The sequence below is a fragment of the Euphorbia lathyris genome, chromosome 8 (genome assembly GCF_963576675.1).
Source record: "Euphorbia lathyris chromosome 8, ddEupLath1.1, whole genome shotgun sequence".
In the NCBI taxonomy this organism is placed as follows: Eukaryota; Viridiplantae; Streptophyta; class Magnoliopsida; order Malpighiales; family Euphorbiaceae; genus Euphorbia; species Euphorbia lathyris.
In genome coordinates this window covers 63,285,656-63,311,129 of record NC_088917.1, presented here as the reverse complement: position 1 = coordinate 63,311,129, position 25,474 = coordinate 63,285,656, and the positions used below count along the sequence as shown (strand labels likewise).

Below are 25,474 nucleotides of genomic sequence, written 5' to 3'. Positions count from 1 at the left end.
ATTGAGCTTATAATCCTTAACACATCGTAATCCAACGCAACGTAAGTAAAGTAACGTAATAAATATAAGCTCAATTTAGAAATCCTTAGAATTGTAAGCTCAATTAATAATTGAGAGGTCACCGGTGTTAAAAAGTGTAAAGTTCAGTCACCATACCGGAAAGAATTGAAGTTCAGTGGTCATAATGTGAAAATTGGTAAAGTTCAATGGCCATGGATGTAATTTATCCAAATAAAACCATTCACCAAAGTTGTCCAACGATTTTTTTTATTAATTTTTTTATTTATTTTTAATGTTTTATGAATTTATTATAGAAAAAGTAAGTATTTTTGGAAAATGTGGAAAATCATTTATTATAGAGAGAAATATGCATTTAGGTAACATGATAACTTATTGGTAACCTGCTATAGCAGGTCATTTATTTAGAATATAATGGTCTCCATGGATGGAGACTCACCATTGAGAACTCTTCCACATATATATATATATATATATATATATATATATATATATGGGTGAGATCCAGTGTGACAAGGGGTTAAGGTGTGACAAAGAGCTTATTATGTGACATAACAAAATTACGTAGTTTTGATGATAATTGAAAAGGGCAAGATGACAAATTTATAAATAAAAGGAAAGAGATGATGGAGAAAATTATTTTATTTCTTTTCTTTAAAATATATTTTTCCGACATTTCTAACCTCGTTTTTCGAAATTTTTTATACTATTAGACTCGTCTAAATTAGACGGTCATTTTCAAATCCCTGAAGCTTAAGTAAAAAAAATTCCGGTGAACGGAATCCGGGTGGGCATTTTCTGGCGAAAAAAAAGTGCCCATAAAACTCTCAAAACATTTCAGAAAATGTAAAACATTATTTTGAGAAACTTTAATTCTTGGGACGAAGCGAGATTTCTTACGGTTTAGTCCCAATAAAACTTGTTCCTTAATTTTATCCATTTTACATGCTTCAACAATTTGTTGGGTCAAAACCGTAAGGAATCTCATTTTGGGCCAAGAATTAAAGTTTCTTAAAATAATGTTTTACATGCTTTGAAAATTTTTAATAATTTTCTGGTCACGTTTTTTTGTCTTACTTATATTGTTCCGACAGTGTACGAAATTGTTCCAAATCAGTGTACTATTTGTTCCAACATAATACTTATATTGTTCCAACAGAATAAATCAACGTACCAATTTTTCTAACAAAATAGTTCTATTATTCCAGCATAATACTTATATTGTTCCAACATAATAAATCAGTTTACTAATTGTTCCAACTCAATTTTATTATCTATGTCTTCAATTTCATTTTTGTTTCTTAGTATTTAATATAGTATCTTCAAATTTATATTAGTTATATTATTTAGAAAATAATTCTAATTCTTATATTCTTCCAACAGAATAATTATATTGTTCCAACAGAATACTTACATTGTTCCAACAAAATATTGCAACACATAGTGCTGAAAGGTAAGATCAAAAAGTGCCCAGAAAATTATCAAAAAATTCTAAAATATGTAAAACATTATTTTAAGAAACTTTAATTCTTGGCTCAAAATGAGATTTATTACGGTTTTGACCCAATAAATTATTGAAGCATGTAAAATGGATAAAATTAAGGAAATTGTTTTATTGGGACTAAACCGTAAGAAATTCTGCTTCAACTTAAGAATTAAAGTTTCTCAAAATAATGTTTTACATTTTCTGGAATTTTTTGAGAATTTTCTGGGTACTTTCTGTTTTATCACCGGAAAACTTCCACCTAATCGCCGGATTCTTTTGATTTGGGACTAAACCGTAAGGAATCTCACTTTGAGTCAAGAATTAAAGTTTCTCAGAATGATGTTTTACATTTTTTGAAATTTTTTAAAAATTTTCTGGGTATTTTTTTTCTCACAGAGAAACACATCGCCGGTTTCTATTCACCGGAATTTTTTTTACCTGAGCTTCTGGTATCTTAAAATGACCGTCTAATTAAGACGAGTCCAACGGTATAAAAGTTTTTGAAAAACGAGGTTGGAAAAGTCGGAAAAATACATTTTAAAGAAAAGAAATAAAATAATTTTCTCTTTTCTTTTATTTACAAATTTGCCACCTCCTCCTGGTTAATTACAAAATTGGTCTTTATCACACAATAAGGCTTGTCACACCATAAGAAATGTGTCACACTTGATCTCTCCTCTATATATATATATATATATATATATATATATATATATATATATATATATATTGTTAAGCCCAAAATATACCTAAAATATCATCAATATTTACACCAGTTTTGCTATGAATTTGTGCTGTTTATATCTATTTAGAGTACTTTTACGTCCGAATATGTTTCTTTCATGCAAGATACCTAAATATTTGATAAAATCCAAATAGAAACGAAAAGAGGTCAAAAACGACGGAAAAACCCTAAGTTACGAGCAGAAGACGAGGAAATTTAAACGCACCAATCGAAGATGACAGAACAGAGTCGAGACCGTGAAAAACACCCGTGTCACGACCAAGATTCCCTAATCTCGGTCGCGACACACGTCTCCTAGACGTCCTCTCTTGCGTTCCGAAGGCTGAAATTTTACTCCTCAATCTCGCCTGAGATTCTTGAATCTCGGTAACATCAAAAATTCTGGCAGCACAACCTTCACATGTCGAAATTCAAAGAAACGCGTCCGTTCGGGTGGATAGAAACGTCTCTTCGCAGCAGACATGACCCCTAAACACGACTCTTCAACATCTATAAATAAAGAGTTGATTTCAGAGTTGTAAAGAGTTAGATTTTGAAGATTAGTACAGAATTTATGCAGAAATTCTGAGTCAGAAACGATTCAAAGTTAGAAGTTCGATTTTGTGAAAGCAATTTGATGTACACACATTGTTTATTAATTAATTACAAACACAGTAGCAATTAGATTTAGATTAAGATCTGTTCGAAAACTAGTTTACATTTTGGTAGTAGAAATACCATCTCTATTTCGAAGATTCAGCGAGAAGATTAAGTAGCGGATTCGACCTCGGAGCCTGACAAACTCTAACGAGGTTTGAGGAAAGGATTGACGACCCGGAATTCCAATGTCATTTTGAATGCTTCTATGCCTTTTATTCTCTGTAAACTTATATCAATTCACACTTCATCTAATAAAGTTCATGCAATTCAATATATTTTTATGTAGCACTTTGGTAAATAATCCGAAGTGAGTTCTGGTGTTTTCATTAAAACGTAGTTAAATTCAATATCTTTACAAGGAAACTTTGTTGAACACTTGGGCAAATTCATTCTTACGGACGATATGATCGTTAGGTCTGCTTATCAGAAATAAGTATTAATTTGATTAAGGTAGCGATCTTGCCCGATCGTAGGAAGATCGTCTGCGGTTCAAAGCCTTTTAATTGAAGGAGTTTACATTATTACACATTTATAATTTTTACAAAGTTTAAAGTTGTTTTCGTTGCTTAATGCAAACGAGTACAATTATTCTCTTATTTTAAACACTAAACGTTTCTTTTTTGTAATTCATACTCAAAACAGAATTGATTTCTAGCATTCTACATATTTTCCAATCTGATTCTGATTAATTCAATCTCAAAACCAAATTCAGTTAACGATTATCTATTAAATAAACCTTAAATCGTATTTAAACTAAATCAAAATAAGTTTTTGTGAAAAAACGTTCCATGTGGGATCGATATCTTTTTATTACTACAAGCGAAACCGTGCACTTGCGGAAATCGCTCAACAAGTTTTTGGTACCGTTGCCGGGGAACGCCAATTTTTTTTACAAAAATTTAGATTTTTCGTGTTTTATTTCGAATCTAGGTTTATACATACTTATTTTAATTTTTATATTTTATTTATTTCAATTTACTTACATATTTATTTTTCAAATTCTGTTTTGAAGGTAGTTTTGGTTCGTGCAAAAATTTCAAGTTCATGCGCAGTTCTCGAAGTTCGGGCATTCCACCAAACCCATTAGATCCAGAAATTGAAAAGACACTTAAAAAGAAAAAGAAAAACAAGAAACAGAAAGAAAACCAAAATTTCGAGCCAGAAAATATGGAAAATCCACCAACACTCATGGATTACGCTAGGCCAGGAGTGGCCGGTGTAACCAGTAGCATAGTTAGACCCCAAATAGTCGCACACCAATTTGAAATTAAGTCAGCTTTGCTTAATATGTTGCAAAACAATGTAACATTTTATGGGCTACCTAACGAAAATCCAAATACCCATTTGACAAATTTTTTAGAAATTTGTGACACTTTTAAGATGGCCGATGTGCCAGCCGAAGCAATCAAACTTCGACTCTTTCCTTTCACTCTGAAGGATAGAGCCAAAGATTGGTTAACTTCTATGCCAGCCGCCACATTCGGAACTTGGGACCAATTAGCCCAAGCGTTTTTATCAAAATATTTCCCTTTAGTAAAAACTGCAATAGTCATAAAAGAGTTGACATCTTTTTCTTAAAATGATAATGAAACTCTTTATGAAGCTTGGAAGGTTTTAAAGAACTTCAACGTTTATGCCCACACCACCAATTGCCCGATGCACTTTTAATGCAAACATTTTATAATGGGATTAATCCTACAACTAGAGGTTCATTAGATGCTATGTCGGAAGGGCTATTTATGAAGAAGACATCCGCCCAAGCAAGAGAAATTTTGGAGGAAATGGCAATCAACAGTAGTATGCGGCCCGCAGAACGTGGACATATACCGGTGGCGAAACCATCATCCTCAACCACATCATCCGTTAAAGGTATAGTGAATCTCGATCCAGTCGCGATGTTACAAGCCCAATTTTTGCCTTGTCGCACAAAATTGATAGGTTTATGGCACTGTGTGATACCAATGGTAATCTAATCCCAACGGATGTGGATTACGAAGGTATGAGCGAGATTGAACAGGTAAATTTTGTCCAAAGGCAAAACCAAACTAATAATCCTTATTTTAGTACTTATAATTCTAGATGGAGAAATCATCCTAACTTTAACTGGAAAGATAATAATAATAATGCGAATGCTAATCAAAATCGTACCAATAATTATCAAAATCAATCAAGAGATACGATTAGCACTTTATCTTCTAAAATCGATAGATTTATAGACGCTATCAGTGGAAAAGTAAGTAGCCACGTATCGAGAATAAATTCGATCAACTTATTAAAAACCACTCGTCTAGCATCCATAATTTGGAGGTTCAAATTGGACAAATTGCTAAATCAATTCCATCCCGAAAAGTGGGAAGTCTTCCCAGCCATACAGAAGAAAATCCGAAAGAGCATGTAAAGGCTATCACTCTTCATTCAGGAAAAAATTACTTAGGTCCGGAAATACCCAGAAATTCTACTTTATAGGGAACTGATTTACCAACGAAATCCAAAGAAGATACATTAAATGCAAAAAGTTCACCTATTGACTCAAGTACAAAAACTTTTGTACCCAAACCACCTTTTCCACACAAAGTCCGAAATAATGACTATGACAAACAACTTTTAACATTTTTGGACAAACTTAAAAATTTCATATAAATTTAATATTTATGGATGCGATAACGCAAATTCCTAACTATGGTAAGTTTTTAAAAGATTTGATTTCAAAAAAAATCAGTTGGGAAGGAATTTCATCCATATCATTAACAGAGGACTGTAGTTCAATAGTATCGAGTAATTTTCCCACTAAAATTAAAGATCCCGGATGTTTCACCATCCCGTGTAAGTTGGGAGACATTGAATTCCCAAGTTGTTTTTGTGATTTAGGCGCAAGTATTAACTTAATGCTGTTATCTATTTTTAACAAATTAGGTTTAGAAGAAGATATCAAGCGTACCAATATGGTTTTGCAATTAGCGGATCAAACCACTAAGAAACCATATGGTATAATTGAGGATGTTTTAGTCAAATTCGATAAGTTTATTTTTCCTACCGATTTCTTTATATTAGACTTTGCATATGACGTTAATTGTCCACAAATTTTTGGTAGACCGTTTATGAACACGGGACGTGCATTAGTCGATGTATCGGAAGGGAAAGTAGTTTTAAGGATAGGTGAAGATAAGATCAAGTTTAATATGAACAAAGCGATAAAGTATCCTATGGAAAAATTCGCTTGTATGAAACTTGACTTGGTTGAAGAATGTGTCAATGACATGGTTCAAAGAGAAGAAATAATAGAACCTATAGTGGGAGAAGAATTAGAAGATAAGGACCCAGAGCCTTTGATTCGAGAAGATGGACCAGTTCCGCCTTCGATTGTAGTACGCCCTAAGTTAGAACTTAAAGAGTTACCAAACCATTTAAGGCACGCTTTCCTAGGCGAAAGTGATACTCTTCCTATAATTATCTCTAACAAGTTAACTAAAGATCAAGAAGAGAAATTGAAAGAAGTTCTTAAGAATAGGATAGGAAGTATGAGATGGCAAATTTCAGACTTAAAAGGAATTAATCTTAGTATTGTAATGCACAGAATTCACTTAGAAGAAGATAAGCCACCTAAAGCGGATAGGCAAAGACGCTTAAATCCGAACATGAAAGAAGTAGTAAAAAATGAGATGACTAAGCTTTTAGACAATGGAATCATTTATCCTATCTCGGATAGTGAATGGGTTAGTCCAATCCATTGTGTACCTTAAAAGGGAGGCATAACTGTAGTAAGGAATGATGAAAGTGAATTAATTCCTACGCAACCACCACCGGTTGGAGGGTTTGTATAGATTATAGAAACCTAAACAAAGCAACCAGGAAAGATCATTTTCTTCTACCTTTCATCGATCAAATGATCGAAAGGATAGTCGGTCATGCTTTTTATTGTTTTTTCGATGGTTATTCCGGATTCTTTCAAATATACATTTACCCGGATGACCAAGATAAAACAACCTTCACATGTCCTTATGGAACCATTGCATATAGGAGAATGTCCTTTGGTCTATATAATGCACCAGCAACATTTCAACGCTGTATGACTGCAATTTTTAACGATTTCATTGAAGATATCATGAAAGTTTTTATGGATGATTTTTCAGTTTATGGAGATTCTTTTGATGCATGTTTACAAAACTTAGATAAAGTGTTGTCTAGATGTGAAGAAACGAATTTAGTTTTAAACTGGGAAAAATGTCACTTCATGGTAGACGAAGGAATTGTTTTAGGACATAAAATATCTGAAAAAGGATTAGAAGTGGATAGAGCAACAACTTCAGTGATAGAGAAATTACCCCCTCCAACTACTGTTAAGGGAGTACGGTCATTTTTAGGACATGCTGGTTTTTACAGAAGATTTATTAAAAACTTTTCTGTGATTTCCAAACAACTAATTTGCTTATGAAGGATTCAACCTTTGATTTTAATGAAGATTGTGTTAAAGCTTTCCAGACACTGAAAACCGCCTTAGTCAGTGCACCCATAATTGCTAAACCTAATTGGGATTTACCTTTTGAAATTATGTGTGATGCAAGTGACTTAGCCGTAGGATGTGTATTAGGTCAAAGGAAGGATAAGAAGCTTCACGTTATTTATTATGCAAGTCACACATTGTCCGGTGCACAGTTGAATTACACCACAACCGAAAAAGAAATGCTAGCGGTAGTTTTTGCATGTGATAAGTTTAGGTCGTATTTGTTAGGATCTAAGGTTATTATATATACCGACCACGCAGCTTTAAGGTATATATTCGCAAAGAAAGATGCAAAACCGCATCTTATTAGATGGGTTTTGTTGTTGTAAGAATTTGACATAGAAATTAAAGACAAAAAGGGAGTAGAAAACCTTGTCGCCGATCATCTATTAAGACTTGAAGATGAAAACGGTCCTATCAGTGAAACTATCGGTATACGAGATGATTTCCTCGATGAATATCTCTATCAGATAAAAAGTGTCATTTCACCGTGGTATGCAGATATAGCTAATTATCTCGCAGCTCACATTGTTCCAGAAGGGTTAAGTTTCCAACAAAAGAAGAAATTCTTCTCCGATATTAAAATGTATTTTTGGGAAGATCCTTTCTTGTTCAAAACATGTGGTGATGGTATAATTATGAGATGCATTAGTGAAGATGAATATGAGTCTATGATGTCAGAATGCCATTCAAGCTCTTTTGGCCTACATTGTTTAAAGACGTTCGTTCGTTTATTATTCGGTGTGACAAATGTCAAAGAACCGGGAATTTAGGAAGGAAAGATGAGATGCCTCTCACGAACATGTTGGAAGTTGAAGACTTCGACGTGTGGGGAATCGATTTCATGGGTCCTTTTCCCCCTTCTTTTGGTAAAACTTATATATTAGTAGCCGTTGATTATGTTTCAAAGTGGGTTGAAGCAATTGCAACCCCAACGAATGATTCTAAGGTTGTTGTTAAGTTTCTTGATGACATATTTTGTAGATTTGGAGTCCCTAGAGTTATGATAACTGATGGAGGTACCCATTTCATAAACCGAAATTTTGAATTGCTTATGAGAAAGTATGGAGTACACCACCGCGTATCTATGCCATACCATCCTCAATCGAATGGTCAAGCGGAGATATCAAATAGAGAACTCAAATGGATATTAGAGAAAACAGTTTCATCTTCAAGAAGAGACTGGGCACACAAACTTAACAATGCGTTATGGGCATACCATACTGCATTTAAAACACCAATATGAATGACACCGTACCGATTTGTGTATGGAAAAGCTTGTCATTTACCAGTAGAATTAGAACATAAAGCTTATTGGGCTATTAGAGCACTTAATTATGATTTGCAAAAAGCAGGAAAGAAGCGTTTGTTCGACTTAAACGAGTTGGATGAATTACGTCATTTATCTTACGAGAATGCAAAGATATATAAAGAGAAAGTGAAAAAATGGCACAATGCCAAAATTAAAATCAAAAACTTTAATGTTGGAGATAAAGTGTTGATATTAGGTAAGCTTAGGTCTAGATGGTCAGGACCATTTTTAGTCGTTAAAACTTTCGACTATGGATCCTTAGAACTAGAAGGAACTAATGGAGTTCGTTTTAAAGTTAACGGTAATAGATGCAAACTTTATTATGAAAACGCTCCAATTCAAGAAATTAAGTTTGTGGACGAATTTTATGAAGATTAATTCGTTAATTTTCATATAATTTCTTGTTTAACTTTTATTTTGTTTTAATTTTATTTTAATTTATTTATTTTTACAAATTTTATTTTTATGATTTTTAGTTTTTAGGATATGAGTATATCAAGTTTAAAATCAATAAAAAATTATTTCAGTCATGTTTTTCATCAATTTTCAGGAAATTAATGTGTATATGTGAAATTTCAGGAATCTCAGTTGAGGTTTCAGGAATCTTAGTTGAGATTCCATGGATGAAGTTATTCAAGGAAAGGGAAGCGATTTTTCTGAACTTACCGAGACTCTTAAAATCTCGATCGAGATCAGCAATTTTTGGTTTCGACGCACGATTCCCAAGTGGGAATCAGTGTGTCGCAACCGAGATTCCCCAATCTCGATCGCGACATGGGTATTTTTCTGCCTGTCTCATTCTTTCTCCTTTAGTTCATGCACCTCTACTGAAAATTTCGAAAAAACAAGTTTTTTCATGCTCAAATGGTGTGAATTTGCACCTTTTTAATCCCAACAGACACCTTGATTTGTCCTGGATTCATTATAAATAATTGAAGAAGATCAGATTTCTGTTACTTATATTTTCTTTTCATCTCTATCAGATAAAATCTGATATTCTTCTCAATTATTCAAACCATTTCCAAAAGTTATAGAGATTTTTCCCTTAATCAACAACCATGACTACCAAGCATAAATCTTCAAAGAAGAATGCTGCTGCACGCAATAAGCATCCTGATATGTCAGAACGCTACGGTGCACCATTTCCCATTCACAACCATGATGAAGGAAGACATTATTATCGATTCCGCTACGCAATTTTTGTAGGAATGTTGTATATGGACGAGTTCTTAAATGATGAACTCGGAGTAAGCGATGATATGGATCGCTACTTAAGGAATTTAGGCTGGTCAAAGTTTGCCTACATAAAGTTTCCAATAATTGGAGACTGGATTTTGGAATTCCTATGTACAGTACGATTCATGAACAAGCATCATGTTCGTCTAAGTTTTCGCAAGGATGACGAAACGTGTTACCCTGAATTACATGTCTGGTTTGGTTTCCCGCCAAGGGATACAACAAATTACCACCCTGGCAGAGATATGACATCCAGAGATATTTGGAGGATGTTAACTGGTTTCTGGCATTTCAATCCAAGTCTCGCCTACAACAAGTCCATCAACTCTAGTTCTATGCTTTACTTGCACAAGTTTCTGTGTCACGGGTTGTTTGGACGAACTGGAAGCGGTGTTGTCAAAGATATAGACTTGTACGTATTAGGTGATAATTTCCAAGGCAACACCGTCAATTCTTCAAAAATATTGATGGAAGGTCTGGTTGCCGCCTCTCGATCCAAGGATTCTGTGGCATAATTCTCAGGGCCAAAGGAGCAAGTTCTGTTCCCTGGACTGATGCTGAACCCTTTCCAATAATGGATTATGAATTTTTGGAAAGTAAGGGCCTCGTGAAGCGCATTTTTAGGGTTGGTCCAAGATTCCTTTCTGCGGAAGAAAGACAGATCTTCGTGCAAGCGAAGATTGATCGTTACAGGGCTATGAGAATTCTGATTGAAAGGGATGAGGAATTACTTTAATTTATTTGTTTTTGTTTGTTTTTAACTTGTTTGTAAATAGCTTGTATATAGGTTTGTTTTTTATTTTCTTTGTATATATGTTCTTGTCAATTATGTAAATAAATGTTCATGCAATAAAATTTTAAATACATTCCATAAGTTCATATTTTGTTCTGGTTTATATCTGTTTAATTTTATAAACTTATATCAATGAATCTATCTTTTTATATATATATATATATATATATATATATATATATATATATATATATATATATATAATGATAATAAGTTATAACCATTATTAACCATTGATCAAAATAATGCGTAAGAGATTACTTGAACTTCCCTTAATGTACATTTATTTATTACCTCTTAGAAGATTAATTTCCATTCAATGCTTATTCATTTAACTCATGTGAATTAATGAACATTGATTCTACATTAACTCTATTTAAGGCATTTATTGTTTCATTACTCAAAATTTAATAAGGATAAACCTTTGGTTTACCCTGTATTTAATGTTTTAATTTGTGTTTTTAAGTTTTAGGTATACATTTATTTAATTATAGGACATATTTACCCAGAAAATTGCACAAAACGGAGTTAATACGCGCGTTTTTCAGCAATCAGATGCCGAATCTTGGTAGAGATTACATAATCTCTACAAGTTCAGCGAAAACGTGAGTTTTTAGGAGAGATTTTCTCCCTGAAAACACCGTGTCGTGACCGAGATTCGTGAATCTCGGTCGCGACATGCGACCTGTAGGGTGGGATTTGTTCTGAATTTTGCACAAATTTTGGTCTTTTCCTATTCCTACACAAATTCCAAACACCTATATTCACCCTATATATACCTACCCCTTACACAAACATCATATCACCTCCAATTTTACCCAATTAAACACACTAAACTCTTCCCAATACTCTACCTTTTACTCTTCCCAATTTATTCATTCCCTATTCACAATCAATTACCCATTAACTCTACCTTCTCTCTTTCATTCATTCACCATTCTCATTACTCAAACCCTCTCCAACTTTTGATTTTCTCTTCTTCTATATTCTAAAATGTTGGTCCCGTGTGATTAGTTCCAAGGGGGGGTGTTAGGAACTAATATAACTTTTTCACTTTAATTACACTGACTTAATTGGATTCTTTGAGTTTCACAACTCAGCTTTGGTCAGCACGGCCGAGTGAGGCGTAAGACGGCTTTAGTTAGGTACTAACTAGAACTGTTTTACTTGTGAGTTGGGAAATGACACTTTTGTGGTCAGCTTCCAACTCAACACTCTGATTTACTCAGTGTCAGTTCAAACAATTTATATACTGAGTAAATATAGCAAGCAACACATACATATATATATTGAGAGAGAGAGTTAGAGATTACTCAGCACGACTTATCCTGGTTCGGCCTCTCCGCCTACGTCCAGTCCCCAGAGTCCCTTCGGGCTTTTTAAATCCAATACTGAGCTCTTTAAAGGTAGAGCACAAACCGTTTACAAGGCAGTTGAATATGCAAGAGTACCGTCCTCTATTCGTCTACTCAACTCCTACTAAGTGCTATAACCGAACACCTAGATTTCTCTACCACTAAGTACTTAAAACCGAGTACTCAGCACAACTCTCTCAATTCTACAATTGATACAAAATTGTTCTTTTTCGGATAAAGAACACTTTAGATGATTACAAAAATCACTCTAGCATTTACACAGATATGGAAGTTTGGTGTAAGATCTTTTTCTTGTTTTGGTGTGCTTTGTATGTATGCTTTTTTTTCTCTTGTATTTCGGCAATTGGCAAAAGATCCAAGAGGTATACTTGTCCTTTTATAGTTGAAACCTTGAGAGCTCAATCATCTGAATCCGGAATTATCCGTTGGATTCAAACGGCTCCTTCCGGCGACATGTTCTGGTCAGCTTCAGATTTGCAGCCCAATCCTTTCGTCTGAATTCCACAGTCGTCAGGTTTGTCTTTTTCTCGCAGGTTTCGTCTTCTTGCGCCAGTTCGTCTTTTAGCTAACGAACAGTTGACCCATGCATCTCAAAACTGTATCCATGCATAATTCCAAAGCTTCTGAATTAGTGCAGACAGTTGTCGGATCTTGTCTTTTAGCAAACGGATCATTCGCGCTGTCCTGAAGATCACTCAGCTTAACTTTAATAGCCGTTGTCTATGATTGTTGCCAATTCCGATACTGAGTTCTCTTTTACTCAGCTTCCATGGTCAGCTTCATTCTGCAAGATATAGTTCCCAAGAAGACTTCTCTACTTTTGATATTGAGTTGCGTTCCACTCAGCTTCATTGATTAGCTTGATCTTTAAGCTTTTGTTCAGAGGATGACTTATCTTCTATTACGTTGAGTTGCACTTCACTCAGCTTATGCTGTGCTCTCATGCTGACTTCGTCCTGTCTTACTTTTTATTTCTATTTTCATTTATATTTATACTCAACATTGAACAAACATATTAGTACAATTAAATCAAAGCACTTAAATTTAATTGCCCCTTAATCATGGATTATCTTAAATAATTTTGTCAAATCAAAATCATATGGAAAGGTGTTTCAACAAACTCCCCCATTTTGATGTTGGCAAAATATTTAATTGATGGAACTCAGTGTTGAGATTCCCCATGATTGAAATTCTTTTTTATGCTTCTGAAATTACTCCCCCGTAAGGGTTGCATATATTGGCTTAACTTAACTCTAAACCTTCTAAGATTTAATCGAGTAAAATTAAGACATACCTATACTGACTTTGTTCAATTTTTAGACCTTCCAAGATCTAATTTATATGCGCCTAGGTCAGCTTTCAGAAGAGTTCAGTACATGTTTTACTTAGTTTGATACATGGTCAGTTTAGGTATCAGAGTTATAGAGAGAGAAAAAAAAAGTATCAAAGCTAATGTGTACTGAGTATTTTCCTTCTTTGTTTGTTTGTTTAATTAAGACAGATCAACATTAAGCACAATATGTAAGTAGGCATCACATAAGATTAGTCAAGTTAAATAAGGAATGCATAAATATATAGATGGTCAGCAAGACAAAATACGCCAGATAAAAAAAATTACAAGTCAAGATCTCAACTTAGCAAATCTAGCCAAACTATTTCTTCTTGTTGACTTGGGCAGAATTAACTTTACCTTTTCCCTTGGCGTTTCTTTGTTGCTGCTGACTACCAGATGCTTCTCTTGTTTTGTGCTGAGTTCCATCAGCTTATTCTTTCTCCCCCGTTTTGCCAGCATCGGGCGGAGGAGGAATGAAGGTGTCGTTGATAGTAGCACGAGTTAATCTCACGGAATACGCCTTAAGCCTTTTCGTGCTTTCACTTAGACCATCGAAAACAGGAACACCATCATCCAAGATAGAACCGGGAATCCTGATAGAGGCACTGAGCATACTCAAAATATATTCTTGGGATTTGCCTATCTAGGTGATAGTGTCAGTCAGCATGGCATAAGCTTGATGATACATCTTGAGCAATGCCGAATCATAGAACTGACGTTGAGCATTCGTGTGGCGCACATGTTTGAAGGTGGCTTGGGAGTATTGCAAAAGTTCATTCGTCTTGACTTGGTCAATTTCCATTTCTTCCTTACTCAAGTTGATTAGGCGGACTGCCTCACCTATTTGCTCAATGGAACACTAGGAAGAAGAGGAGATTAACTCACGAGTTCTTGTCTGCTCAGTATGTAGCTGGGCGAAAAGTTGATGAACCTCAGCAGAGGTGGCATACATTGAGTTCACAGCTGACAAGTTGTTGAGTTGACCCTGGAGAGAGTTCATATGGTTGACCATTGTCAGCTGGAGTTCAGCCAGCTTTACTATAGATTCCTGCTTGGGTTATTGAGATTGGAGATATGTCATGACACTCAGAAGATCCTTGAGACCTTTGATTTCAGTCAAGAGTTGAGTGACAGAGGAAAGTTGAGTTGGCTCAACATGAACAGACCCAGCGGCTTCGGCATTGGATTGATGAATATCCTGAAGTAGGGCTTGAGCTGAGTCGATGATTCGGTATCCAGAATCAGTAGCATGTAAGTACGCGTAGGATTCATCATTTTGTGGCCCAGAGGCCGGAATATGAGTAGCACCGGATGGGGAGGTGTTTGGTGCTGTCCAGAAGCAGATGTGCCAGCAAGGTCAGCGGCTGGACTTTTATTCAGATTACCAGCAAGAACTGACTGGTTAGCGTTTTGCGTTGAAGGATTTGGAAGAGAATGATCGGCAGAGTTATTGACTGGCTCAGTGTCAGCTGGAATTAGAGTTGAAGATTGAGGAATTTCAAAGCTGACTCGAGCAGACTTTTCCTGCGCTGACTCGGTGGTTTGACCAGCAGGAACTTCAAACACTTGCTTGGTAAAGATTGGATTTTCTGGAGTCTTGGGATCGGCTTGTTCCTCAGCTTGAGAAACAGAGGCTTTCTTTTTCTGGAGTTTCCTTAGAGAAGGCTCAGTGGTATTGGAGAAGAATTTGAATTGCATTGTAGTGAGGTCAGTGATGGGATCCCGTAGAGGAGAATCATCCAGAAGGTCAAGGACTGGAGATTTATGAGCCTTTTTCTTGAGCCGTTTGAATTTCTTAGCCTTTGGAGGAGAGAGGTCAGCTGGAATAGAATCAAGAGATTCAAAAGATGACTTTACCCCTAGGTCAGCGTGATCCTTTACTGTTGGCTCAGTTTGTTCTTCAACCTGCTCAGCGTTAACTGTCTATATATGCTCAGCAGCCATTGTCTCCTCAACATCAAACTGACCTCCGAGATCACCCAACTCTTCTTCATCTTGGTAAGTAGGGGTTTTATCGAGATCAATCTCTTGGCTTCTTACAAAGTGTGAGTCTTCAGATATTACAGAGGCTAGAGGGGGTGCATCAATAGGGTTCAACCTGGAGGAGATCTTCTTCTTCTTTCTTAGAGGCTGCTCGGGAGTGTCCTCTTTTTCCTCCTCAGGCTCAACTTGCCTTTTCAGTTTTTCTGCTGACTTGGGTCCATCCTGACTTTGCTCAGCTTCAGTTTTCTTTCCTTTGGACACAATTCGAATCTTTTTCGGGGCAGCATCAATGTCTTTGGAAGAGGTTTGAATAGCTTTCCTCTTTCTGTCTTGCTTATCAGTGCGAGCTTGCTTTACTTTCTTCCCCTCTCTGGTCAGCATCCCCTCTGTTTCCTTAACCGCGACCCCCTTTCCTTTCTTGGGCATGATGGGTTGGTCGTAGGCCAGACCGAGCAGTATGCCAACTGTAATCTCCGTTCCCCAGACGTTGATTTCCTCAACTAAACTCACTTGGTAGTCTTTAAGAATTTTGGTGATCAGTGAGCCTAACCTAAGAGTGCCGGTGCTTCGTTGGAAGGCACCGATGAGAAAAACCGGCATGTTGAGTGGTTTGTAGGTCAGCATATGCCAGATAAAGCATTGCTCAAAATTTGACGCTGAGGATGTGGAGTTGACCTTGGGGAAGAGAAAGTTCGTCAGGATGTAGTGGGCCATCTTCTGATTCTGACCCATGGAAGTGCTAGCGATTTCCCCTACATGACCGGCGGGCTTGCAAAACTCAGTGGGATATTCGATTTTAGTGTGGTCGTTGGTGGTTCTGAGTTTGGCTCCTTTGTTGGTCAACTTGAGTAGGGTGGCAAGATAGGGAGGATTGACAAAGATTTCTTTTCCTTGGACCTTGGTGACCATGTAGTCCCTGTCATCATCAGTGGCTCTCAAATTGGCGTAGAATTCCTTTACCAATTCTGGGTAGGTAGCTTCTCGAATGGAAAATAGCTCAACCTAGCCATTTTTGGAGATCCATTCGCAGAAAGGTTTCTCAGCATCTACAAACCCCTTAGAAAACCATCGGGAATGATCAACCTTGTATCCTCTGACACTGTTGTAGACTAGAGAGTAGGTACGTTCCATTGGTTTCTTCCCCTTATCCTTTTTCTGTTTCTTTTTCGACGAAGTTGCAAGGTCAGCGTGGGGGATCTTTCTCGGAGTTTGGTGGGAGTCTCGCTATATTCCTGCTGAGCAGGAGATGGAGGGTTTTCATCGAAGTGATTGTTGTCGTAATCGGCTCCGGAGATATTCTGAGAATCCGACATGATTTTCAGAGATTTTTGAGAGGTTTGGGAATTTTAGATAGAGAGAGATTGATTGCCAGAAATTTCAAGTGTAAAGAGGTAGAAGTGGGAATTCATCCACTATTTATAGGGGTGTCGAATTGATCTGAATCGTTGAGGTGGCGGTTTTGACCTCGAGATAATCAACCGACAATGATTCTGACATTTATGACACAATCGGGGCATGTGTTTTCTAATTATTGCGCTTACGTCATCCTAGGTGGCTATTTAATACGCATGCCAGCATTAATTGTGCAATGGATCTTTTACTCATCGTTAAGAATTTTAAACGTTTGAAATTTTGAGTAGTCAGTTTTACGTAGGAGAATTATTCGTGTGCTTAGTAACTTAGCTTAAGATAATCACTCAATATGTAAGTCTGCTCAGTATGAAGTGATTTTATATTATGTTTGACTCAGCATGCAATAGTTACTAATTTGGCACAGATCACTCAGCATGGTAATCACTCAACATTCAATTTAAACATAGAATTTTATTGAAGAGGATTAGACATACCGATTGCTCCTTAGTATGTTGAATTGCTCACGAGCTAAAGGCTTAGTGAAGATATCCGCAAGCTGTTCATCTGTTGGTACGTAGGTCAGCTTGATCTCACCCTTGAATACATGATCTCTGACGAAGTGATGCCTTATGCTAACATGTTTCATCCTGCTGTGTTGGATTGGATTTTTAGATAGGTCAATGGCACTCTTGTTGTCACATTTGACCTCTATTGTTTCTGTTTTGACTCCAAAATCCTCTATATGTTGTTTAATCCATAGGACCTGGGCCACACAGCTTCCAGCAGCAATGTACCCAGCTTCAATTGTAGACAGGACTACTGACGATTGCTTCTTACTGAACCAAGATACTAGACAGCTTCCTAGAAAGTGACATCCTCCTGAAGTGCTCTTACGTTCTAGCTTATCTCGTCCATAGTTAGCGTCAGTGTATCCAATGAGTGTGAAGTCATTTGTATTTGGATACCATAAACCTGCATTAACTGAGCTCTGCAAATATCTGAAAATTCTTTTTACAGCTATAAGATGAGATTCTCTGGGGTCAGCTTGATATCTTGCGTAATAACATACTGAGTACTGAATGTCAGGTCTACTAGCAGTAAGATAAAGTAGAGAGCCTATCATACCTCGATATAGCTTGCTATCTACTGACTTACCTTTCTCGTCAGTACAAAGGACAGTGTCAGTACCCATTGGGGTTGATATGGGCTTACATTCTTCCATATCAAATTTCTTTAACATTTCTTTGGCGTACTTGGACTGACTAATGAAGATTCCGTTCTTCCCTTGCTTGATTTGTAAACCAAGGAAGAAGTTGAGTTCGCCCATCATAGACATCTCGAACTCAGTTTGCATTTGTTTACTAAATTCTTTGCACATAGATTCATCAGTAGCACCAAAGATTATGTCATCTACGTAAATTTGTGCCAACAGAGTATTTTTACCCTTTTTCTTAATGAATAAGGTTGTGTCAGCTTTGCCTCTGACATAGTTCCTGGTTAGCAGGAAATTGGTCAACCTCTCATACCAGGCACGTGGTGCTTGTTTTAGACCGTATAGGGCCTTCTTGAGTTTATAAACGTGGTTTGGAAGTTTTGGATCTTCAAACCCTAGAGGCTGACTAACATAAACCTCTTCGTTTATAAATCCATTAAGAAAAGCACTTTTGACATCCATTTGATATAGTTTAAAGTTCATATAGCTAGCATATGCACACAATATTCGTATAGCCTCTAGCCTAGCAACGGGAGCAAAGGTTTCACCGTAGTCAATGCCTTCTTGCTGACTATAGCCTTGGGCTACAAGTCGGGCTTTGTTTCTGACCACATTGCCTTGCTCATCTAGTTTATTTCTAAAGACCCACTTAGTTCCTATGGTCTTTTGATTCCTAGGTTTTGGTACTAAATCCCATACCCCATTTCTTTTGAATTGATCAAGCTCCTCTTGCATAGCATTGATCCAATGTTCGTCGTGCTCAGCTTCTGAGAAGTTCTTTGGCTCCTGCACTAAGACGAATGCAACATTGCCGAGGTACTTTCTAAGCTGATCTGTTGTCATCATCTTGTTATCGGCGGCATCAAGAATGGACTTCTCCGAATGTCCTCTTGGAATTTTTATTTCTTTGGGTAATGTTGAGTTGTCTGGAATAGGTGTTTCTACAATGTCTGCAAGAGTAGATTGGTCAGCAAAGGTAATTTCGGTTTCGTTTTTACCTTTGGTCAACCCTTGTACTGATGACTCAGCGGCTCCTGTTTGGTCAGTGAAAGCTGAGCTCGGTTCATCTTCGGCGGACTGAGTTGTCTTTCCTACAGGGTCAGTTTCATCGAACTCTATATGGACAGACTCTTCTACAACTTGAGTTCGTTTATTATACACCCTATATGCTTTACTGTTAGTTGAGTACCCTAAAAAGATCGCTTCGTCAACTTTAGCATCAAATTTAGCAAGGTTATCTTTTGTGTTGAGTATAAAACATTTACACCCAAAGGCACGAAAGTAGCCAATGTTGGCCTTCCGTCCTTTCCAAAGTTCATATGGGGTTTTCTTAAGAATAGGTCTAACTAAAGCCCTATTGAGTATATAGCATGCTGTGTGGACAGCTTCACCCCAGAAATACTTTGGAAGCCTATTTTCGCTCAGCATTGTCCTAGCAATTTCAACTATTGTTCTGTTCTTCCTTTCAACAACCCCATTTTGTTGAGGTGTCCTAGGAGCAGAAAAGTTATGGTCAATGCCACTGACTTCACAAAATTCATCAAACTATTGGTTTTTTAATTCTCCGCCATTGTCACTTCTAATATGAGCTACTCTTAGGTCTGTCATTTTCAAGCTTTTTAATCAATGTTGTGAACATCTCAAAAGTTTCATCCTTGCTACTTAGCAAGATGATCCAAGTGTACCGAGAGAAATCGTCTACAATGACTAAGGAAAATTTCTTACCTCCCAAGCTGAGTGGCTGGATAGGTCCGAAAAGATCCAAGTGTAGTAATTCCAATGGTCTCTTGGTTGAGACAATATTTTTACTTTGAAAAGACTTTTTCGTTTGTTTACCTTGCTGACAAGCATTACATAATTGATCTTTTTCAAATTTCAATTTGGGCAATCCCTCAACTAATTGCTTTCTAGCTAATTTGGCAAGGAGGTCCATGCTTACATGACCAAGTCTCCTATGCCATAGCCAGGAGTTATCCTCTTTAGATACTAAGCATATATTTTTTGAAAATTGTTTTTCTAAACTCAACATATATACGTTGTCAACACAAGGGGCAGTTAAAATCAAATTGTTTGTTTTTCCCTCGAGTATCCGACACTGAGTAGCATCAAATACAACCTGTCTACAGCTGTCACACAGCTGAGCTACGCTCAATAGATTGTATTTGAGACCCTTAACTAAGGAGACTGACTCAATAGTGGGATTACCTCCGATAGTACCTGATCCTACTATCTTTCCCTTTTTATTGTCTCCAAAGCTTACGTTTCCACCTCGTTTAAGCTCAAGTGTGATGAACTGAGTTTCATCACCAGTCATGTGCCTTGAGAATGCGCTATCAATATACCATAGTTTTGATTTCTCCACGCATCTCAGGCTTACCTGTATTTTAAACTATTCATCTTTAGGTACCCAATTCTTTTTGGGTCCTCGTTGGTTAGCATAAATAGGTGCTATATCATGTTTTAGTTTGTGACAACATATATTTATTGTGTGGCAAGCTTTACCACAGAAGTCACAAAATGTTACCCTTTTGGGGTGACTTTGTTTTTGGTCAGCACCATTGTGCTGAGCATGCCAACATACCTTAGTAGTATGGCCTTTCTTTCCGCAGAAGTCATATTGGACAATCCGCCGATTATACCAGCACACATCTATTGTGTGACCTCTTTTCCCACAACAGTCACACTGAGTGGACTGTCTACGCTGACCAGTACCTGAGTACTCAGCGTGGGATTTTTTAGTTGAACCTTTTATTTGATTCTGTAGGGTTGTGACGTCCTTTCTCAGTTTCTTTGAATCTGATTGGACTTCCGAGACAAACTTGTGCATAATTGCTATGTTGTCATGCAAAGTTGAGTTATCTTGGAGAAGATATCGAAGGTCACTAAGTTTGACTCTCGTCACAGCGCCTGCTGAGTGCTTTTATTTTCTTATTACACTTTTTAGTCAGTGTATATAGATCACTCAAGGCGTTAATCATTTCATTTCTAAGCAAGTGTAAGGATGTTACCTCATTGGGGTGTTCCTCTTGTTCTGATTCCTCTGAAAGGTCAGCTTGCTCAGATCGAGTGTGGTCAGCAGCGTCATTGGCCATGAAACAGATGTTTGCCGACTCAGTGGCTTCAGCTTCTGATGATGTTGAGTCATCGCTGTCACTCCATGTGGCCACCATTGCCTTCTTGCTTCCCTTCTTTTCTTTCTTTAGATTAGGGTAGCTTGACATAATGTACCCAGTTTGATGGCACTCAAAGCATGTGACGGGCTTATGGCTGTCATTTTTGTATCTGCTGTCACTGAACTCAGCTTTGTACCTGTCGCTTCTTTTGTATGGCCTTTTGTTGTTCCTGTCATTCTTTCTGAATAGCTTCTTCATTTTTCTTGTAAACATGGCCATTTCCTCATCGTCTGATGAGTCAGCTTCGGTCGAGTCAGCTTTCATGACAAGAGATTTTTGCTTCTTGTCTTCTGACTTTTCTTTTGCTTCAAAATTTTTCATGGAGATCTCATGAGTCAGCAGAGATCCGATCAGCTCGTCATATTTATATGTGGTCAAGTCCTGAGCTTCTTCCACCGCTATCTTCTTAGCTTGCCAGCTTTTGGGAAGACTTCTCAATATTTTCTTCACCTGTTCCTCTTCGGTGAAATTCTTTCCGAGCCTCTTGAGCTCATTTATAATGTTGGTGAACCTTGAGTTCATCTCCGAGATGTCTTCATTTTCATTCATCTCGAACAGCTCGTATAGTCTCATATGTTGGTTCACTTTGGACTCCTTGACCTTGCTTGTGCCTTCATAGGTCACCTCCAGCTTTTTCCATATCTCCTGAGCTGACTCGCAACCTGAAATCTTATTGTACTCTGCAGCATCTAGAGCACAGTGAAGCATATTGATAGTCGAAGCATTATTTTGTAATTTCTTAAGGTCATCTTCTGACCACTCAGTTTCACTCTTAACGACTTTCTCATCGTTAACAGTTTTATAAGGCACATATGGGCCTTGAACTATCACAAGCCATGCACTCATGTTTGTGGCTTGAATAAAGTTCTTCATCCTATTCTTCCAGAATGTATAATTAGATCCAAAGAATAGGGGAGGCCGACTAATTGATAATCCCTCGGGGAGTATCTGTGTTGTTTGGTTCCCTAGAAGGAAACGAGTACTATTCTTAGCCATTTATCGGGATCAGCTAAAGATAGTTATATCTTTGAGTAGTGAGCTATTAGGCTCTGATACCACTTGTTGGTCCCGTGTGATTAGTTCCAAGGGGGGGGGTTAGGAACTAATATAACTTTTTCACTTTAATTACGCTGACTTAATTGGATTCTTTGAGTTTTGATAGCTCCCATTTATATGGAGATTTTAGGATCGTTTTAGTTCGTTCTTGCTTTATTTCTGCTCAACCTCGTATCATTCTGTTATCTTTTAGTTAAAAGGAATCATTTCCGTTATTTATGGCATTTTCTGTATTCTCAGGTGTTTTTAGGACGTTTTGAGCATTTCCGGACAGTTCAAGGACCACCAGAACAAATGCTGGAAGCAGGGACCGAAACAGAAGCATCTAGGAGGGGTTTGCGGACTTCTCAACACCTGTCTCGCCGAGACAGTGTCTGTCTCGTCGAGACAGGCCCTCGTCTCATCGAGACACAGCCTGTCTCATCGAGACGAGGTGGCCCGATGGTTCCCAAAGGGGACCATCACGTGGTGTCTCGACGAGACACCCATTTTCTCGCCGAGACACCCTTTCGTCTCGTCGAGACACCTCTTGTCTCGACGAGACGCTGGGAAGCAATTTCCCAGCGTTTTCTCACCTTCAGGGCGCGAATTCTGGCCAAAATAAATGTCCAGAATACCCCTGACACACCTAGCACTATAAATAGAACAATATGCCTCCTTTGTGACGGTTACCTTTTCTTTTTCTGCTTAATTGATCTCTTCCTCCTCCTTCCTTCTTCCTTTTTAGTAGATTTTAGGGTTTTCTACCATTGTAATTGTTGTTTTATTGAAGATTGGTGAGGGGAGTTCTCTCCATTGTGTAATCAGAATCAGACAAACCGGGTTTTAGATCTCTAAACTCCTAACTCTGTCTTTTACTTTTTGCTTCTTTAATTAATGATGATTCATGTTGATAATTTGTGCCTCTGTGAGTTGATTAGTTTGACCATGAACTAATCCCCATCCAACCTGGGATGGGGATGAGATTGATTGTGTAACCTAGAATGATTAGGGATTTGGGTTTATGGGAATTATTCCCAATTGATCAGATTATGCAAGCTTAGTGCCTTAAATTTGTTAGAATTAGGAGTTATTGTTAGAATGAGATTCGATGATGATCAACTAGCCTAAAATTATGGAACGTCATGCTCCTCGATTCTGACAAGTTTGGGATTGTTGATAGGTGGGTGCCTGACCAAGGAACCACCTATCCTGAACTAGAATAATCTGACCTCGCTAGAGACCACTAGGAGTGCGGATTTGTGGCTGTGCTACGGCTCTTGCCTTAATCACCACTGAACCTAACGCTTTGCATGACCTAGGCTATGCGTTAACCAAAGTTGTGCGAATAGACCACACAAGATTGGCAGTCTTCAAGTGGCTAATTAGGTGATTACCGTCAACTATCATTAGGATATAAACCTGAATCCCAGTAAGTCATACAAGGAAGCCAATCAAGGGAATCCTCATCCTGGATTGTTTCATCAATTAGACCACATCCTCCCGACCAAAAGTCTCTTTTATATTTTGTTTGCAAATTGATCTACTTATCAACTTTTCGACATTTATTCAACATCCTGAACAATCACCCGTCTTTGCTAGAACAATCAGTTGTGGCAACTAGTCCTTGTGGTTCGATCTCGTGCTTAAGCACTGTACTACTTATTGCGAAAGGATACACTTGTCCTGTTTATTGCTATATATTTTAGCAGCATCAAGTTTTTGGCGCCGTTGCCGGGGACTATTTTTGTTTATAATTAATTAATTCATTGCGAAGCTTAAATAATTGTTTGGGATTTTTCCAACCGAGGGACTGATTATCAATCGTACTCTTATCTGAATTCATAAGCTGAAACTGTTCTTGCAGGGCCTGAGTCGAGAATACAATGGCCGAGGATATGTCAGTGATGGAGCTTTTTAAGGCAAGACGACCGACAAGCACCTCCGGTATCCTAGAGCCAGCAATAACAGCAGAATCATTCGAAATAAGGCCAGCGATGATCCAGATGATCCAGAACTCGGGACAGTTCAAGGGGGATTACTACGAAGATCCCAATTCACACCTTGACAAATTCGTAGAATATTGCAGCACCATCAAGTGCGAAAGAAGTTACATCTGAGCAAGTTTACCAGAAGTTGTTCAGATTTTCCTTAACAAAAGAAGCTGCAGAATGGCTACAGTCAGTTGAGCCAGGCTCTCTCACCGATTGGGACAATACCGTATCAGCTTTCCTAGACAAATATTTCCCCCCATCAAAGACTGCTCAGTTCAGAAGCAAAATCGCATCGTTTAGGCAGTCTGAAAGTGAGAACCTGCATCTAGCCTGGGAGAGATTCCAGAGGTTGTTGAGAAGGTTCCCCCACCATGATTACCAGCGGTACTAGCTTGTTGATATGTTCTACTCGGGAATATCTCCTGTCAGCCGTGCTTTTCTTGATACAGCGGCAGGAGGAAATCTGTTCAACAAAACCGCAACACAGGCTTATAATCTGGTGAAAGAATTGGCTGAACGGAGTGCATGTTGGCAAGATGTAAAGTCGCCTCAGAGCAGGGTTACAACATCTGAGGAGTGCATTGGGATGTGTCCAAAATCCAATCCTCAGATAGCAGCACTCACAGAAAAGGTAGCTCTGCTAGGAAGTCACTTGAGATCACCAGGGGCAGTAGTGAGCTGCGAGGTTTGCAGCGGAGGGCACAAAAGTGTGGTATGTCCCGTGGTGCTCGAACAGATCCTCTATTCAAAGCAGGACGGGCAGAGAAGGGCCAGTTCTAAATTCAACTTGGAGAGGGACGTGGACGCTCTAATAGAAAGTATGAGTGCCATAGAGAGAAGATTGGCACACAATGAAGCATTCTGCCAAAGACTTCAGAAGCAAGTGAGTAAGTTGGCAGAAGAGGAAGCACGAGCAATCACGCTCAGGAGTGGAACACAGGTCAAAGGACCAAAATTAGTGCCTCAACTTGACGAGGGATTCGACCCAGTTACTGGTAATATCTTATCGGGTCCATCTTCTCCCCAAGTAAGTGTTTCTGATCCGGTTTCGATAACTGACACTGCTGAACCACAAACACAGGTGACATTACCTTACCCTACTTCTAGAAGAGCTAAATTAGATAAGGATTATTCAAAAATGCTTAATGTGTTTAAGAAAATAGAGATTAATCTCCCGTTCCTTGAACTTCTTGAAAATATGCCTATGTATGGAAAGTTTTTAAAAGAATTAATCTCTAAAAAGAAAAGATTAGGAGATCATGAGACTGTTATGCTGAGCCAGGA

The 25,474-nt window shown here is 37.7% G+C and overlaps 2 non-coding genes across 2 annotated transcripts; both read right to left on the bottom strand.

The window, feature by feature from the left end:
* Positions 1 to 4,435: 4,435 nt before the first annotated feature.
* LOC136204419 (small nucleolar RNA R71) lies at positions 4,436 to 4,539 on the bottom strand. Its single transcript, XR_010675260.1, has one exon. It is a non-coding gene; the product is annotated as a small nucleolar RNA R71 (small nucleolar RNA).
* Positions 4,540 to 24,461: 19,922 nt separating this feature from the next.
* Positions 24,462 to 24,568, bottom strand: LOC136204456 (small nucleolar RNA R71). The gene has a single exon (XR_010675300.1). It is a non-coding gene; the product is annotated as a small nucleolar RNA R71 (small nucleolar RNA).
* Between the last annotated feature and the right edge of the window lie 906 nt (positions 24,569 to 25,474).